This window comes from Patella vulgata, chromosome 6 (assembly GCF_932274485.2).
Source record: "Patella vulgata chromosome 6, xgPatVulg1.2, whole genome shotgun sequence".
NCBI lineage: Eukaryota > Metazoa > Mollusca > Gastropoda > Patellidae > Patella > Patella vulgata.
Genome location: NC_065884.2, coordinates 33,686,054 through 33,703,520, shown reverse-complemented (window position 1 = coordinate 33,703,520; position 17,467 = coordinate 33,686,054). Strand labels below are relative to the sequence as shown.

General features: G+C 35.4%; 1 protein-coding gene across 2 annotated transcripts in view; it reads right to left on the bottom strand.

Annotated features, from left to right (window-relative positions):
• The window catches only part of LOC126825420 (phosphatidylinositol 4-phosphate 3-kinase C2 domain-containing subunit alpha), a 684,289-nt gene that overhangs the window by 260,802 nt on the left and 406,020 nt on the right, over window positions 1-17,467 (bottom strand). For both annotated transcript variants that reach the window (XR_008788423.1, XM_056101571.1), the window contains exon 20: window positions 9,651-9,828. The gene's annotated coding sequence lies outside the window, so the exon portion shown is untranslated. The remainder of the gene's footprint in view (window positions 1-9,650; window positions 9,829-17,467) is intronic.

The window sequence follows — 17,467 nt, the reverse complement described above, 5'->3', positions numbered from 1 at the left end:
ATGACTTTTCGCATTTTTATTACAGTTTATGGGTTCTAAATTAATTATTTATTGCCGGATTTGTATAAAACAAAAGCTCATATACTTCTTGGTGCAAATTCTCAACCTGTTTTTACCTATAAAGTTTTCTGTCGGCACCAGAAGTGACGTAATTTTGCCTAAAATGTAAATTTTGACAGGTCAGGAGGTTTTTTCCTAAGGAAAAACCTTAATTTCTACAAATCTTATCAATGAACATGAATGCTCCTACTATAGGCGCAAAATATGTCGGGCTTAGTTTTTTATACCTGTTTTGTATTTGCGCCATTTTAATTTAAGGGTGAGAAAAAAGGAGTAAAAATCAGCTATTTACAACCCATTCATCGTCTTCATATTTTAAATTATTTCTACGCAACTTTCATAATTTTGTAGCATTAATCCATACGAGGACAATGTATGTCAAAATTAGATTGTAATATGCGCAGTTGCCGAGAAATAGGCAATTTTGCATGCTTCACTTTTCACGTTATTTTGCTTGTAAAAGAGTCAATTATCGTTCGATTTTCAATTTTTGTTACCATGTGATGCCTCATGCCACATTTGACTAGGTCAATCCAATTTAACATTTTCACTGTCACTGAAAATGACGTCATTTGGGCAAAAACTGTATTTTTAGCCCCCAAAACAGATATTTTATTCAAATGAGTCTGATTTGTAATGTTTTTAAAATTATGATATTTGATTCCCATCAACAAAGAGAATGAACCCATACGACCATACAGATATCACAAAATGGTTTCTAACTTCTTCGGTTGCAGGGAAATAGATGATTTTCTACAAGTCACTTTTCAAGGTTTTTGGTCTATAACAGTGTCAATTAATATTCGATTTTCATAAAATTTTCACCCTGTGATGCCTTATGCCATTTCTGATTTCTTAAAACTAATTTAACATTTTCATTCTCACCGGAAGTAATCTTTGGGTTATAAACTTACATTTCAAGTTTCAACAAAATCGGATAGAAATTGTGACCTCTATAGGGTCCACAACCTTGATATACCATATTTTTACACTATTTGAGAACGAAGGGCGGCCATTTGTCTGTCAGTTTTGGGCCGATTTTCACGAAATTCGAACTCAGTCGTCCTTAAGGTGTAACGGTGATATAATAATATGTTTTTTTTAAATCGGATTAAAATTATGACCTCTATAGGGTAAACAATCTAAAAATGCAATTTTTCGTACAATAAGGGGCCATAATTTAGGAAGTTACGTTCCGGTATGCGCGAATATCGAAAGGAACCGAGATCTTTGGGTTATAAACTTACATTTCTAGTTTCATCAAAATAGGATTAAAATTGTGACCTCTATAGGGGCCACAACCTTGATATACCATATTTTAACGCTATTTGAGAACGAAGGGCGGCCATTTTGTCTGTCAGTTTTGGGCCGATTTTCACATAATTCGAACTCAGCCGTCCTTAGGGTGTAACGGTGATACAATAATACGTTTTTTTTAAAATCGGATAAAAATTATGACCTCTATAGGCTCCACAAGCTAAAAACGTGATTTTTCGTACAATCAGGGGCCATAATTCAGGAAGTTACGGTCCGATATGCGCGAATATAGAAAGGAATCGAGATCTTTGGGTTATAAACTTACATTTCAAGTTTCAACAAAATCGGATAAAAATTGTGACCTCTATAGGGTCAACAACCTTGATATACCATATTTTTACGCTATCTGAGAACAAATGTCGGCCATTTTGTCTGTCAGTTTTGGACCGATTTTCACAAAATCCGAACTCAGTCATTCTTAGGGTGTAACAGTGATATAATAATAAGGTTTTTTAAATTGGATAAAAATTATGACCTCTATAATCGAAAGGAACCGAGATCTTTGGGTTATAAGCATACATTTCAAGTTTAAACCAAATCGGATAAAAATTGTGACCTCTACAGTGTTCACAAGCTAATAGCGTGATTTTTCGTGCAATCAGGGGCCATAATCCATGAAGTTATGGTCCGATACATGCCAATATCGAAAGGAACTGAGATCTTAGGGTGATAAACCTATATTTCAAGTTTCATTGAAATCGGATAAAAATTGTGACCTGTAGACTGTTCACAAACAATTGTGGACGGACGGACGGACGGATGGATGGACGGACCAGGGCGACCACAATATATGTCCACATGAAAATGTGGGCGTCTTAAAAACTGTAATTTTAGCCTTCAAAACAAATATTTTTTTGAAGTGAGTTATATTTAGTATTCGTTTAACATTATATTTCATTCCAATGGAAATATAGATTGGATCAATACGATCATAAATATGTCAAAAAATAGCTTCTAGCATCCTCTCTTGCAAAGAAATAACCAATTTCATCAGGATCACTTTTTATGACTTTTCGCATTTTTATTACAGTTTATGGGTTCTAAATTAATTATTTATTGCCGGATTTGTATAAAACAAAAGCTCATATACTTCTTGGTGCAAATTCTCAACCTGTTTTTACCTATAAAGTTTTCTGTCGGCACCAGAAGTGACGTAATTTTGCCTAAAATGTAAATTTTGACAGGTCTGGAGGTTTTTTCCTAAGGAAAAACCTTAATTTCTACAAATCTTATCAATGAACATGAATGCTCCTACTACAGGCGCAAAATATGTCGGGCTTAGTTTTTTATATCGGTTTTGTATTTGCGCCATTTTAATTTAAGGGTGAGAAAAAAGGAGTAAAAATCAGCTATTTACAACCCATTCATCGTCTTCATATTTTAAATTATTTCTACGCAACTTTCATAATTTTGTAACATTAATCCATATGAGGACAATGTATGTCAAAATTAGATTGTAATATGCACAGTTGCCGAGAAATAGGCAATTTTGCATGCGTCACTTTTCACGTTATTTTGCTTGTAAAAGAGTCAATTTTTGTTACCATGTGATGCCTCATGCCACATTTGACTAGGTCAATCCAATTTAACATTTTCACTGTCACTGAAAATGACGTCATTTGGGCAAAAACTGTATTTTTAGCCCCAAAACAGATATTTTATTCAAATGAGTCTGATTTGTAATGTTTTTAAAATTATGATATTTGATTCCCATCAACAAATAGAATGAACCCATACGACCATACAGATATCACAAAATGGTTTCTAACTTCTTCGGTTGCAGGGAAATAGATGATATTCTACAAGTCACTTTTCAAGGTTTTTGGTCTATAAAAGTGTCAATTATTATTTGATTATCATAAAATTTTCAACATGTGATGCCTTATCCCATTTATAATATCATAGAATTAATTTAACATTTTTATTATCAACGAAAGTAATGTAAGTTTGGCAAAAACTGTATTATTAGCCTTCAAAATAATTTTTTTGAAGCGAGTTATATTTATCATTCGTTTAACATTATGATATTTGATTCCAATGGACATATAGATTGGATCAATACGATCATATAGATGTCCAAAAATTGCTTCTAGCATCTTCCCTTGTTGAGAAATTTCCCATTAAAAAGTCAGCTAACTTAGCAGTAAGTTAGTAACAAATTTTGCCAGGATCCCTTTTTTGACATATGTAACACATGGTAACAAATGTATAAATGAAATTGATATTGCTGGGTAACTGGCACCGGAAGTGACATAAGTTCAAGGGTAAAGTGGCACCGGTGAAACCCGTCATTACTGCATCGCAGTTCTAGTGATGATTTTTTTTTACCAAAAAAACAATCATTCAACACATTGGCCTTTTTATTTTCCACTTGAGTATATCTCGGAAACTACTTGTCGGATCAATCCGATATTTTTGGTTTTGCAGGAAAGATGGCATGACTTAGAGATTAAATCTATTTCGAACATTCTGCGACAATGCGAAATGTCCGAAATCACCGAAGATTTTGTCTTCTAAATATTGCCGTAATATTAACAATAATTGCCTGATTTTAACATTTGATGCATTTTGACATAGCCAGAGACAAGGCACATAGCTACAGGTCTTTAGATTTTTGATGAATCTTCGGAGATATTAGGCACCAAATTTAGAAAATTTAAATTTTTTTTTATTAATGAATATTTCTTTATGGTATTTTCTCCAGGGCTAAAGGGTCATCTGATTTGAGCAAAAATGTGAACAATTTTTGTCTCAGTAATTTGCGTTAGCCGCCATTCGCTAATTCAGTTTTTCGGTCCTAGATTGATTATTTATTGTTTGATTTGTTTAAAACAAAGTTCATATGCTTCTTTTTCCAAAATATCCTTTTTTTTGTTACCGATAGAGTTATCTGTCGGCATCGGAAGTGACATAATTTTAACAAAAACTATAATTTTTACAGTTCGGAACCACTTTTTGAAAGCAAATATTATTTTTTCAAAATTTGATATTACCAAAAGAATGCGCGCCTTGTAAATGTGCACAAAACATCGGACTCAGTTTTTTTAATTTCGATTTTATCTGTCAATTTTGGGCCAATTTTCACGAAATTCGAACTCAGCCGTCCTTAGGGTGTATCGTTGATATAATAATAAGTTTTTTTAAATCGGATAAAAATTATGACCTCTATAGGCTCCACAAGCTAAAAATGCGATTTTCGTACAATCAGGGGCCATAATTCAGGAAGTTACGGTCTGATATGCGCGAATATCGAAAGGAACCGAGATCTTTGGGTTATAAACTTACATTTCAAGTTTCAACAAAATCGGATAAAAATTGTGATCTTTATAGGTCCACAACCTTGATATACCATATTTTTACGCTATTTGAGAACGAACGGCGGCCATTTTGTCTGTCAATTTTGGGCCAGGCAACGAAACATACGCCCACAGCAGCTAAATTGTCCGGGCAGTCAACAAGAGTTGTCACATATTTTTATACGTCCACATTCATAATGAGGAGGTATTATGCCGTCGCCCCTCTGTGTGTGTGTATGTGTGTCGCATACAGGGCGCAATTCTTACTCAATTTTCTTCAAACTTTGTATTATATTTATTCCTTATACCCTAAGGATGATCCCTATTGTTTTTGGTGCATGTCCAACCCCCAGGGCCAGAGCCACGCCCATTTATTGTATTTGTTTGTCATCTACAGGCCGCATTTCTTAACGTATTATCTTGAAACTTTGCATACTTATTCTTTGTACCCTAAGGAACATCCCTATCGTTTAGGGTGCATGCCCAATCCCCAGGGTCAGAGCCACACCCCTTTTCTTTCTGTGTATCACCTACAGGCCACAATTCTTAAGTTATCATCTTGAAACTTGACATACTTATTCCTTATACCCAAGAATGGTCCCTATTGTTTTTGGAGCATGCCCATTTCTTATATTTGGGTTTTTTTTTTGTCATCTGCAGGCTGCATTTCTTGAAACTTTGCATATTTATTCTTTGTACCCTAAGGAACATCCCTATCGTTTGGGGTGCATGCCCAACCCCCAGGGACAGTGCCACGCCCATTTTCTCTTTGTGTGTCTGTGTGTCGCCTACAGCCCACAATTCTTAATCGATCGTCTTGAAAACTTTTTTATACTTATTCCTTATACCCTAAGGCTGACCTCTATTATGTTTGATGCATGCCCGACCCCCTGGAACAGAGCCACGCCCAATGTTTGTGTGTCTTGTGTTTTGCGCACAGGCTGCAATTGTTAACAGATCATTTTGAGGATGACCCCTATTGTTTTTTGGTGATTGTCCAACCCCCAGGGGCAGAGCCATGACCATTTTTCTTTGTGTCTGTGTGTGTTGCCTACAGGCCACGATTCTTAATGGATCGTCTTTGAACTTGTGATATGTATCCCTTATAGCCTAAGGACGACAACTGGATGTCCCGACGCCCAGGGACAGAGTCACATTTGTCGTATACAGGCCGCAATTCTGAATGAATCAGCTTGGAACTTGGCATATTCCTTATAGCCTGAAGGCGTCAACTATTGATTTTGGTGAATGCACCGACCCCCAGTGTCAGAGCCACGCCCACTTTTTGCCTTTAGCGCCCGAAAACCACAATTCTGAATGGATTATCTTGGTATACTTATTCCTTATACTCTAAGGACGGCAACTATTTATGTTGATGCACGTCCCCCTCCTCCAAACCCCCTGCACCCCCACCTCATGCCCTTTCGGTGGTGCCACTTTTTGTTGATATTTTGTCTGTAAATGATATACATGTTGCAATTATCAACAGATTTGGATCCAATTTGGAATGATCCAGCATAGGGTTGTACCTATATATATATTGGTCCATGCCCAACCCCGAGGGGCAAAGCCACGCCCAATTTTTGTGTTTTTTGTCTACAGGCTGGCATTCTAAATGGATTATTTTGGAACTTGGCATATTTATTCCTTATACTGTAAGGATAGCAACTATTTATTTTGGTGCATGTCCCGACCCCCCCAGGGTTGTGGTACTGCACCCACTTTTGTTAGTTTTTATTGTTAAATACCCTACAGGTTGCAATAATTAACAGATTTTGTTCAAATTGAGCATATCAATCATTTCAGTAACAGGGCGGTGCCTATTTATATTGTTCCATATCCAACCCCCAGGGGCAGAGCCATGCCCAATTTTTGCATTTATCGTCTACAGGCTGCAATTCTGAATGGATCATATTGGAACTTTGCATATTTATTTGTTATAGCGTAAAGACAGCAACTATTTATTTTGGTCCCTGGGGCAGTGTCACACCTACTTTTTTGTTAATATTTTGTCTGAAAATTTGGCAAACTGCTTTGCCTCTTGTCATTTTACAGCCATTTCATATTTCATTTTAAAAAGTACCATATCAATCAAAGCAGGAATGTGGACGTATATTGCAGCGTTAGCGATGTTCTCGTTACTTTTTTCAGTAATGAAACATTTATAATACACTAAAATATGATTAAGAGTAACAACTCATTAAGTAATTATCAGAAAATCATTAGAATTTGTTTGGTTTTTATAAAGTTCTGCCCTATACTAACGTTTAGCATACAGAACATTTAATATCATGGATTTAGCTGATTCATTGAAAATCAATATACTTGTTTGTCTCAAGACCTTAAACTCTGTGTATCAATCTGAAGTCAATCGGATGATAACATAAGCCTCTAGAGCGTCACAAGATATTTCAAAGTGATCAAGGGCATATAACTGTGGCCCTAATTATCGGATATCATTGAAAATCAATAGGCTTTTTCGTCTCATGACCTTAAACACTGTATAAATTCAATCGGATATTAACTTTAGCCTCTAGAACGTCCACAAGATTTTTCAAAGTGATCAACTCTGTGTATCAATCTGAAGTCAATCGGATGATAACATAAGCCTCTAAAGCATCACAAGATATTTCAGAGTGATCAAGGGCCATAACTGTGGCCCTAATTATCGGATATCATTGAAAATCAATAGGCTTCTTTGTCTCATGACCTTAAACACTGTGTATAAGTCAATCAGATATTAACTTTAGCCTCTAGAACGTCCACAAGATTTTTCAAAGTGATCAAGGGCCATAACTCTGGCAGTAATTATCGGAAATTGCTGAAAATCAATAGTATTCTTTGTCTCATGACCTTAAACACTGTGTATAAATTTAAAGTCAATGGGATATTATCTTTAGCCTCTAGATCAAGGGCCATAACTCAGGTAGTAATTATCAGAAATTGCGGAAAATCAATAGGCTCCTTCGTCTCATGAAGTTAAACACCGTGTATAAATTTCAAGTCAATGGGATATTAACTTTAGCCTTTAGAGCGTCCAGTAGATTTTTAAAGTGATCAAGGGCCATAACTCTGGCAGTAATTATCAGAAATTGCTGAAAATCAATAGGATTCTTCGTCACATGACCTTAAACACTGTGTATAAATTTAAAGTCAATTGGATATTAACTTTAGCCTCCAATCTGGTTAAAACTCAGATCCTATTTCGTTTCGTTTTTATAGTTCAAAATTTTGTTTTACTTGTCTTTACTACACTTGGATCTGGAAGAGTTGTTATTTAACTCGTAAAGCTGTTACGGCGAGCTTTAGTAGTGTTGAAACTACTATTCGGATATTTGTTCACGGATACAAAATAAGGATTATCTGAATCATTTTACTATCCGTTTACTATTCGTTACAATATATTCTGACATTCCGTATGCTCTATATTTAGCCATTTTTACGTCTGATCACTTTGAAATTTTCCCCAATGCAATTGATCACGTACGCAGCTCCATGAGCATAAATGTCAACATTATGCGTATTATTTAGTGATAGTAACTAATAAAATTATTAATGCAGTGCAACGAAAACAGTAGTCTAAATAAAAAAAATATTCATTCATTCCCTGCGCTAGTTTACGGCATACGAGTTTAGACCGTGTTTTGACTTCCCACAATGAAATTTATTCATAACGACCTAGGTCACGTATATTCCCACTCACTGATTGGTTCAATAGTAGTAGATTATCAGAATGAGGCAAACAACCTTGCTGGAATAAATGGCACATGGTTTTATTTTACTTTTTTCATTTGTGTTGATTGAGCAAAATGTTAAGTGGGAGGGTGCGGATAACAGGAGTAGTTATACTATACAAATTCCTTCACCTCATTGATTTTTTGGGATGTCAGACCGATGTCATAGATAGTCTTAATAATTACGGCTAAAGGTAGGCACGTTTTTTTCTTCGCGGCTCAAACAATTTGCAAATCGAAAGTACGATTTCATACTCGGCATACAGACACTCATAAACATTGAAACAAGTAAGAAATAATGAGTACCGGTATATGAACTTTTGATGTAATTGTGTTCAAGAATTTCACGTCTCCGAATTATCCGAATAGTATTCGGATAGCCAACAAAAGTATTCGGATCACAAATCTCGATCCGATTTTCAACACTAAGCTTTAGGTGTGTTTTTCACGGAACTGTGGGTAATCCACTAGTAACATCAATACTGAAGTGATCAAGTATCAGAAATCGCCGAAAATCAATAGGCTTCTTTGTCTCATGACCTTAAACACTGTGTATAAATTTAAAGTCAATCGGATATTGACTTTAGACTCTAGAGCGTCCACGGACGGACAGGGGTGACGACAATATACGACCACATTCCAATGTGGCCGTATGAAAAACTAAGCAAGACATATTTTGCATCTTTAGTAGGAGCATTCATCTTGATCTATTAGATTTGTAAACATTAATATTTGCTTTTTAAAAGACTTTAGGCACGTCAAAATTGAAGTTTTGGGCAAAATTACGTCAGTTCCGGTGCCGAAAGAAACTTTTTATGGTAGAAGAAAGTTGAGTATTTACAAAAAATCTTAAAAAGTGATCCTGACAAAATTGGTTATTTATCGGCAAAGGAAGATGTTAAAAACAATTTTCTGATATACGAATAATGAATATCGCTTATTTCAAACAATTATTTGTTTTAGAGGCTAAAAATACAGTTTTTGCCAAAATGACGTTACTTCCGATGATAATGAAAATCTTAAATTACTTGTATAAAATCGTAAATGGCATTCGGTATCACACAGGGAAAATTGTATGAAAATCGAATAATAATTGACACTTGCCATGATGTCATAACTGAATTCCAGCCAATTTGAATTTGACTCTTCATCCCTGAAGAAGTTAGTATTTTTACTAACGAAATGTTGGATAAAACAATGGTTTTTTTTATATCGTATTCTATTTTTTATTGTAATAACTTACGTCTTTATCCCGGCCAGTCTGTACATGTTCTGCTGTACTAGTTAATATTTTAACTAAAATTTCTTGTTTTTTAAACTCTTGATATAAAGCATCACCAGCTACACTAGCTAAAGCCACAAACATCAACTCATATCTACGTTTAAATGCAGTATCTTGAGCTGCAACACCCTTCAATAACCTGTCCGAAAAACATGTAATTTACAACGATGTCAAAAAGTTTACTCTTCACAAATATCTAACAAGCAGTTGTCATGCAAGATACACCCACATTTTGATGCCTTTAAGAAATCTAATCTCTGTTCAATATTGTCACATCCATGCTGAATATAGATAGGGTTCCTCCTCTCATGATCACATCAGAATAGAAATAAATCTGTTAAAAACTGTAGCCTCTATCGTGTTCACAAGGTTTTCGGAAAAAGTGATAACTTCGGAAAGGAATGTCACGGATCGCTGACTATGGATGGGGTTTGTCTTCTCATGACCCCAATGCTACACACAAATTTGAAATAAATCCATAGCCATAGCCCCTATTGCGTTCAGAAGTTTTTTGCCAAAGGAAGGTAAAATATTGCCTTTTTAATGTTAACATGGCTTTTGGAAAAGGGGGCACACCAAAATCAAACTCATCTGAGATCTTTTGATTCCTAACACATTTTGACTTCAATGTATAGCACATTTGGACACCTAGCAGTGGAAGCTATGCGCTTTATAAATTTTTCACTAATAATAATAATAACTAAAAAACTGCGATGCAGTAATGACGGGTTCCACCGGTGCCACTTTATCCTTGGAATGACGTCACTTCCCGTACCAATGGAAACATTAAACAGATTTCCACATGAGCATTGGACACGTGGTATAAAATGGACGCAGAATTAGGCAATACATCCTGCAATATCAGTTCCATTGATACAACGAAGACTCGACACCATGACATCACTTCCGTTATCAACAAAATATTTAAATTAGATTACAGAAATAACCATTAAGATTGTCCTTTTCATGACACAACTAGCGGTTGTCAGGCAAGAGATGGATAGAGAACAAGCTAATAACAAAAGCGATTTTTCATACAATCAGGGGCCATAATCCAGACAGTTATGGTCAGAAATGTGCAAATATCATCAAAATTTGCGTACAAAGAGCAGCTATTTTGTCGGGCAATTTTGTTTCCATTTTCCCGAAATTTGAATTCAACCTTCATTATGCTGGAATGGTGATATATTTAAACATTTTTTAAAAAACCTATAAAAAATTGTGACCACTAGAGAATCAAAAAGCAAAAAAAAAAATGATTTTTTGTACAACAGGGGCCATAATCCAGGAAGTTACAATCTGGTATGTGTAAATAGCAAAAAGAACCGAGATCTTTGGGGCATAAACATATATTTTAAGTTTCGTCAAAATCTGATAAATAATGATTGTGACTTCTAGTTCTAGAGGGTCCACAAACCCTGGTATGACATACTTTTACACTATTTGTGTACAAGGAACTGCCATTTTGTCAGGCATTTTTTTCCCCGATTTTCATGAAATTAAAACTCAACTGTCATTAGGGTGTAAAGGTGATAAATTTAAACGTTTTTAAATTGGATAAAAATTGTGACCTCTGGAAGGTCCACAAGCTAAAAATGTGATTTTTTGTACAATCAGGGACCATAATCCAGAAAGTTATTGTCCGATATAAGCAAATATCAAAAGGAACCACAATGTTTGCATTATAAACATACATTTCAATTTTAATCAAAATTGGAAAAAAATTGTGACTTCTATTATTGTCCACAACCTTGTAGGCTGTGATTTAGCCCCGAAAATCGTTTCATCTCGTCCCAGCAAATTCCGGGTGAAAATCTGAAGCTTTGTTACATAATTTAACCAGTAGGCCGTCACTGTTGCATACTTTTCTGTTCCGATGCATTGCACAATACGTCTTGCACTCGAATTACGTCTCGAACTATATTTGTCAAGTGTATAGCTATAATCGGGTGATAAAATCAAATTCTAAGCCAATCAGAAACCATAAAAGCAAAGATCGTCATAGGTCAAGGGTCAATAGCCATAAATAGACCAGTGAATACCTTTTATGAGACGGAACACGTTGGATTGTTTACATTTGTCTGAGAGAATTTCTCTGCAAATATGCCGGGATTACTGGATAATATCACCTGTTAACAGGGCTCTATAAAAGTTGAGTGTGCCTGTGCACACACTTGAAAATGTGCCTGCAGGGTCATACTGAAACACAGGGATGTAGCTATGATTTGGTGAGTGGTGTATAAATATATCTGGCGAGCGAAGCGAGTCAAAACATTTTTTGGGAGGGGGGCGTGGTCTTTTATGAAAATTAAACCCTTCTTGGTGTATTTTCAGAGCATCTGCTGCCTTTTGTATTTGGTTCAGTCCAAATCAAATTTCCATTTATATATTCAAATTTTACCAAATTCACTTAATTTTCATCAATGATACAGGGATCTAAAAACTTTTTGACACCACCCGACCAAGCATAAAATTGTCCCGCCCCACTCTGTTTCTCTGGATAGTTGAGGACCTTTCGGTATTTGTTGTTTTGTTGGATTTTTTTTTCAAATATTACTTTATTACTTTGAGATTAAAAATTAAAACGATTCTTAAAACAGTGTTTGTGTTTTATTTGAGTACTGCAACGAATTATGACAACAGGTAGATATTGATAATTAAAACACGTTGTATTATTTGACTTGTTTGTAAAGTTGTTGTACGTGTCTCACGAATATTATTATTATTACGGTGGAATGAGAATCAGGCCAGGCAGAAACTGAGAAAGCTCTCATCGTCCTCCTAGTCCTACTCTCGGGCCGTAGCAAATCCACGGTCAACACAGGTAAGAAATAAAATAAGAAACATGAAAATTTGCTGGCACGTGTTGGACAATTACGACATTCAAACCTGTAACATTGGAGTGCCGTAAATTGGTCTGGGTGACCTATTTACGGCAAAAAAACAAATATAAAGACCGTAGAATAATTGTAAAATGAATATACCTAGGCCTACACATCTTCTAAGTATAAATAAACAAAATACCAAGACATCTTTCTTTAAACTAATTTGGGATGATAGGGTCTACTACGGCACACAAAAATAAATTATGCCGTGACAGACATGGTTTGCGTACATCGGCTTTTACCATGGCTTTGCCGCTTAATTGCCGTGGTAAATTTTGAGCGCCGAGTTTGTGTACAGAGAAGGATGAAGGGGTTTAAATACGACTGGGCGGCTTTCTTCGATTTTTTCTTTGTGCTGGGCGGCAAAAAATAGTGCTGGCCGCAGGCGCCGCCGGGGTGGCTACATCTTTAAAACAAATTTTTAAAGCAATTGTGCCTGCGCATGCCATGCGCATGTGCGCGGAAATATCGATGCCTGCCTGTTAAATGTTGCATTGACACGGTAAAGACAACTTACCCCTGATCTGTGGCATAAATATGGCCAATAATTAGGAAATAGCACCAATGATTGAATGAATCTTTTATTTTCTGGAAACAAGTATTTCTTCAAAACTATTTCAGTGAAACAATATCCAAGAGAAATATATACTTAATACAGATGAAAACGATTTTGGCATGCTTGAAATACTGGTTCGGTCTTATAATTATATATAATGCTAAGAAAAAAACAAAAATAATAATACCATGTGATCTGATCGATACAATTAATAATAATTCACCTTCATCAATTTTACTATTTTTTTAAAACGAGAAAACAATAGACTTATTATAAGAGTATATATAGAGAGAAATGGGGTTTAACTTCCACTCGACACAAACTATGTAATTTTGGTTCAATTTTATTCCAATAATTCGCTTGCGTGTAGTGGTCTTTAGCAGTGGGATTAAACCGGAGGACCCGGAGAAAACCCATGAGGTTGGACAGGCCACCCTTCTCCTTGTCAAGTACAACCGTGGAATCTAAACCATGCCAGTGGACTCAATGACAGACCTTATGATATGCTACCCATTCGGCTACCCAACCCCCTATAAGAGAGTATAAGATTACATTTATTTAAAGAAAGAAATTAAAAAAAATAAACAAATGCAATTATATAAATTTCCCCGTACACAACAATACCATACACCACTAGTATTAATGAAAAATGTATATAATAATAATAATAACATCATCCTTTTTTAAAGTGTATTAATACTGGAGAACGGTTTCTAATGTGCTGTTCAGGTTCTTATATTCACAGAATACATGTATTTACACAGAGATCAGGTCTTGTGCCCATATACACTGTACAAAATTGAAAGATATATACCAACCAGTAAATAAAAGTACATATAAGAGAAAAACAAACAGTAATTACCTAAGTAAAATGGTTCTAGTAAAATGAATTAGAAATGAAATGGTCTAATGAAGATGGGCATATACGCCATACAGTGTGCTATAAAGCAAATTTTGCTTGGGCACAGCACTATGGCCTACGTTTATATCAAATTACAACTGCCAAGGGATCTTTTTACGTGCACACCAATGTATACACAGGACCTCGACTAGACTGCTGTCCTTGTGCCTTGTCAGCCCTCCGCCTGCACCACTGACAAGGGGAAACCGTCAGAAATGAATTATAATAAAAAAGTAAAATAAAAACATATAGTAAGCATAAAGTGACAAAATATAATATGAAAATTTATTGACACTTTTATATTCAAACAATATACACAAAACCATACAAGAAAGTTTTCACTTGTAACAAGTACATCTATTACTGATCTATCTGTAAAAGTGTAATGCAGCTTGATTTACATTCACATTGAAAATTTTGTTTGTGCTTGATCTTTAGTCACCCTAACCCTGTCATTTGTTCAATAGAGTTTAACAAGAGGGGTTTAAATTTCCACAGATACAGTCAGGCAACCTGGGAGGAATGCGCCAGAATATGCCCCCTTTTTGACTGGTGATGCAAAGGCAGAAATAATTCTTCATACATATTTTTTTCAAAAAAAGTAAGTGCACTTGTACCAACTCATCTATTTCGGTTCTAATTTTCTCCATAACATGGGGGTTGGATGGCTGAATTGTTAGCACGTGCGCACTGTATCATAAAGCCCGTCATTGAGTCAACAGGCGTGGTTTCGAATCCCCGGTTGTACGTGACAAGGAGTAGGGTCGCCTGTCCAACCTCGTGGGTTTTCTCTGGGTCCTCCCCTTTCCTCCCACTGTTAAAGACCCCTACGCGCAAGTGAATTATTGAAATAAAAAAATTAAACCATATGTTAGTCCCAAAATGACCTAATTTGTGTCGAGTGGACGTTAAACCCCATTTCTCTCTCTCCATAACAACTTGTTGGGTATGATGAGTACTGCACATTGTATTTCACCTCAATAATGATGACACAGTCTTAACCATAGTGGTCTTCTGTCTTTGACTGAGTGGACTTCTCTATTGGTCTGAGTGGTCTTGGGCGGAGTAGTCCTTGGTCTGGGTTGTCATGCATATGGGAGAATATCTTCATCAGCTTGCACTTGCAAGAAAATGGGGAAAATGTTAAGATATGATCCGATCCCCTTAAACAAATTAACCAGACCTATTATTTTATTCTTTCTCTTTTTTTTTTTTTTTTTTTTTTTGGCTGCTTGTTTCTAAACATCACTTTCTTCAACAACTTAGGAATCGTGATAACGTGGAATGTGAATGTGATAAGTAGGCCTAGTAGCCTCTACCATACCCCAGTCCAGTGAGAGTTTTGTCTGCACATTCCTACCTGGAGTTCTGATTCAGCTTTGTCCAGCAAATCGGCATTTGTCTCCGGCACATTTCCATCTAATTTGATCCACCGGTTAGCACATACAATAAATTTTTCCCAGGTTGTCGCAGTGAACGGTTTTAGCTCAGTGTTTTAACAAAATGTACTCGAGCGATGCAGTTTTACTTTAGCTATCCTTCCGCCATGTACCTTTAATAACAAAACGTAAACAAGAGCAGGTGACCTTTCACCACATGACCTGTTGAACTTTTCGTCGTGTATGTTTGATTGGCCAATTATGTCACGTGATCTGTTTAAACCGAATCACCGCGAAATTCAAATACCATTGCACATTGACAAGTAAGCCCATATTTAATTTACGTTTTCTATCAAACGTCAAAGAATTGATAAAAGAAAAGTTGTGTGACAATACAAAGTAATACTAGAAGAATTAGATGATGTAGGTTTTTTTTCACTCGAAAATGGTCGGGACGGAGAAACAGAAGCAAGCTAGCTAGAAATTTCACACCACGGCCTATTGGTATTACATATTTTTACACTATTTGTGTACTAGGAGCAGCCATTTTGTCTGGTAGTTTTCATCCGATTTTCACAAAATTCGAACTCAACCGATGTTACGGTGCGGCGGTGATATGTTAGAATGGATTTTGAAATTGGAAAATAATTGTTACCTTTTGAGGGACCCCAAGCTAAAAACGCGATTTTTTTTACAATCAGGGGCCATAATTCAGGAAGTTACTATCCGATAATTGCAAATATCGAAAGGAACCAAGATCTTAGGGTTATAAACATGCATTTTAATTTCATCAAAATCAGATGAAAATATTGACATCTAGAGTGTCCACAAGCTAAAAACATGATTTTTCGAACAAACAGGGGCCATAATCAATAAATTTATGGACTGATATATGCCAATATCGAAAGGAACCAAGATCTTTTGGAGATAGATGTATATTTCAAGTTTGGTGAAAATCGGATAAGAATTGTCTTCAAACAAATTGTGGACAGGGGTGACAGCATAATACATCCACATGAAAATGTGGGCTTATAAAAACTGATTAAAGTTACAATTTCATATTTTTAAGTTATATTTTTAAAATGTATTATAATAAAGCCCTAAAATAGATGGTATCTATAAACAGTCCTACCTTGTTAAAGAATAATCCTATTAATCCTATAATTCACTATTGCCAGTTGAGAAATTGGCAAAAATATAATTTTCAACTTCAAATTCAAACGTTTGAAGATAGCTATTCCATGGTGGGGAATGGGAAAACAAGGGAGGAAATTAGGAGGTAATTGTTTTATTATTTCCGGTGTGAAGATTTTTAAATGTAAGAAAGATAACCTATGATCATATAATAGTGAGTTGACAACCTATTGAGCAAAATACATAGAAATAATTATGTTTTGACTTTCTTAGAAAATATGAAATTGTAACTTTAAAATCTGAACAGAATCATCCCTTTATGAAGCCTTATTAAAAAGTGATACTGGCAAAACAGGTTTTTTCTCAGCACGAGAAGACATTAGAAACTTATCTTTGATATTTATATGATAGTATTGATTCATACTATTTGTTCATTGAAATCAAATATAATACGCATAATGAATATCACTTACATCAAACAAATAGTTCTTTTGGAGGCTAAAAATACAGTTTTTGCCAAAATGACATTACTTCCAGTGACAATGAAAATGTTAAATCAGTTTTAGGAAATAATAAATGACAATAGGCATGACATGGTGAAATTTCTATGAAAATTGAATAATAATTTACACTTTCATGGACAATAAACCTTGAAAAGTGACTTGTAGAAACTAAACCATTTTGTGATATCAATATGTTCGTATGGGTTCAGTGATGGCACTTCGCCTGTATATTCCGGACATGTCCGACGCTATTTTCCAAAAGTCTGAAATTGTCCGACCAGAAATATGCCCGATCAGACATCAAAATATGGTGAATCATGCTCAAAATTCCAAAATTAATATAGTGTACTGAGTGTATAACTATCACTCAACCTGATTATCGATGATAATAGGCTGGATTGATTAGGTAATTAAGTGATC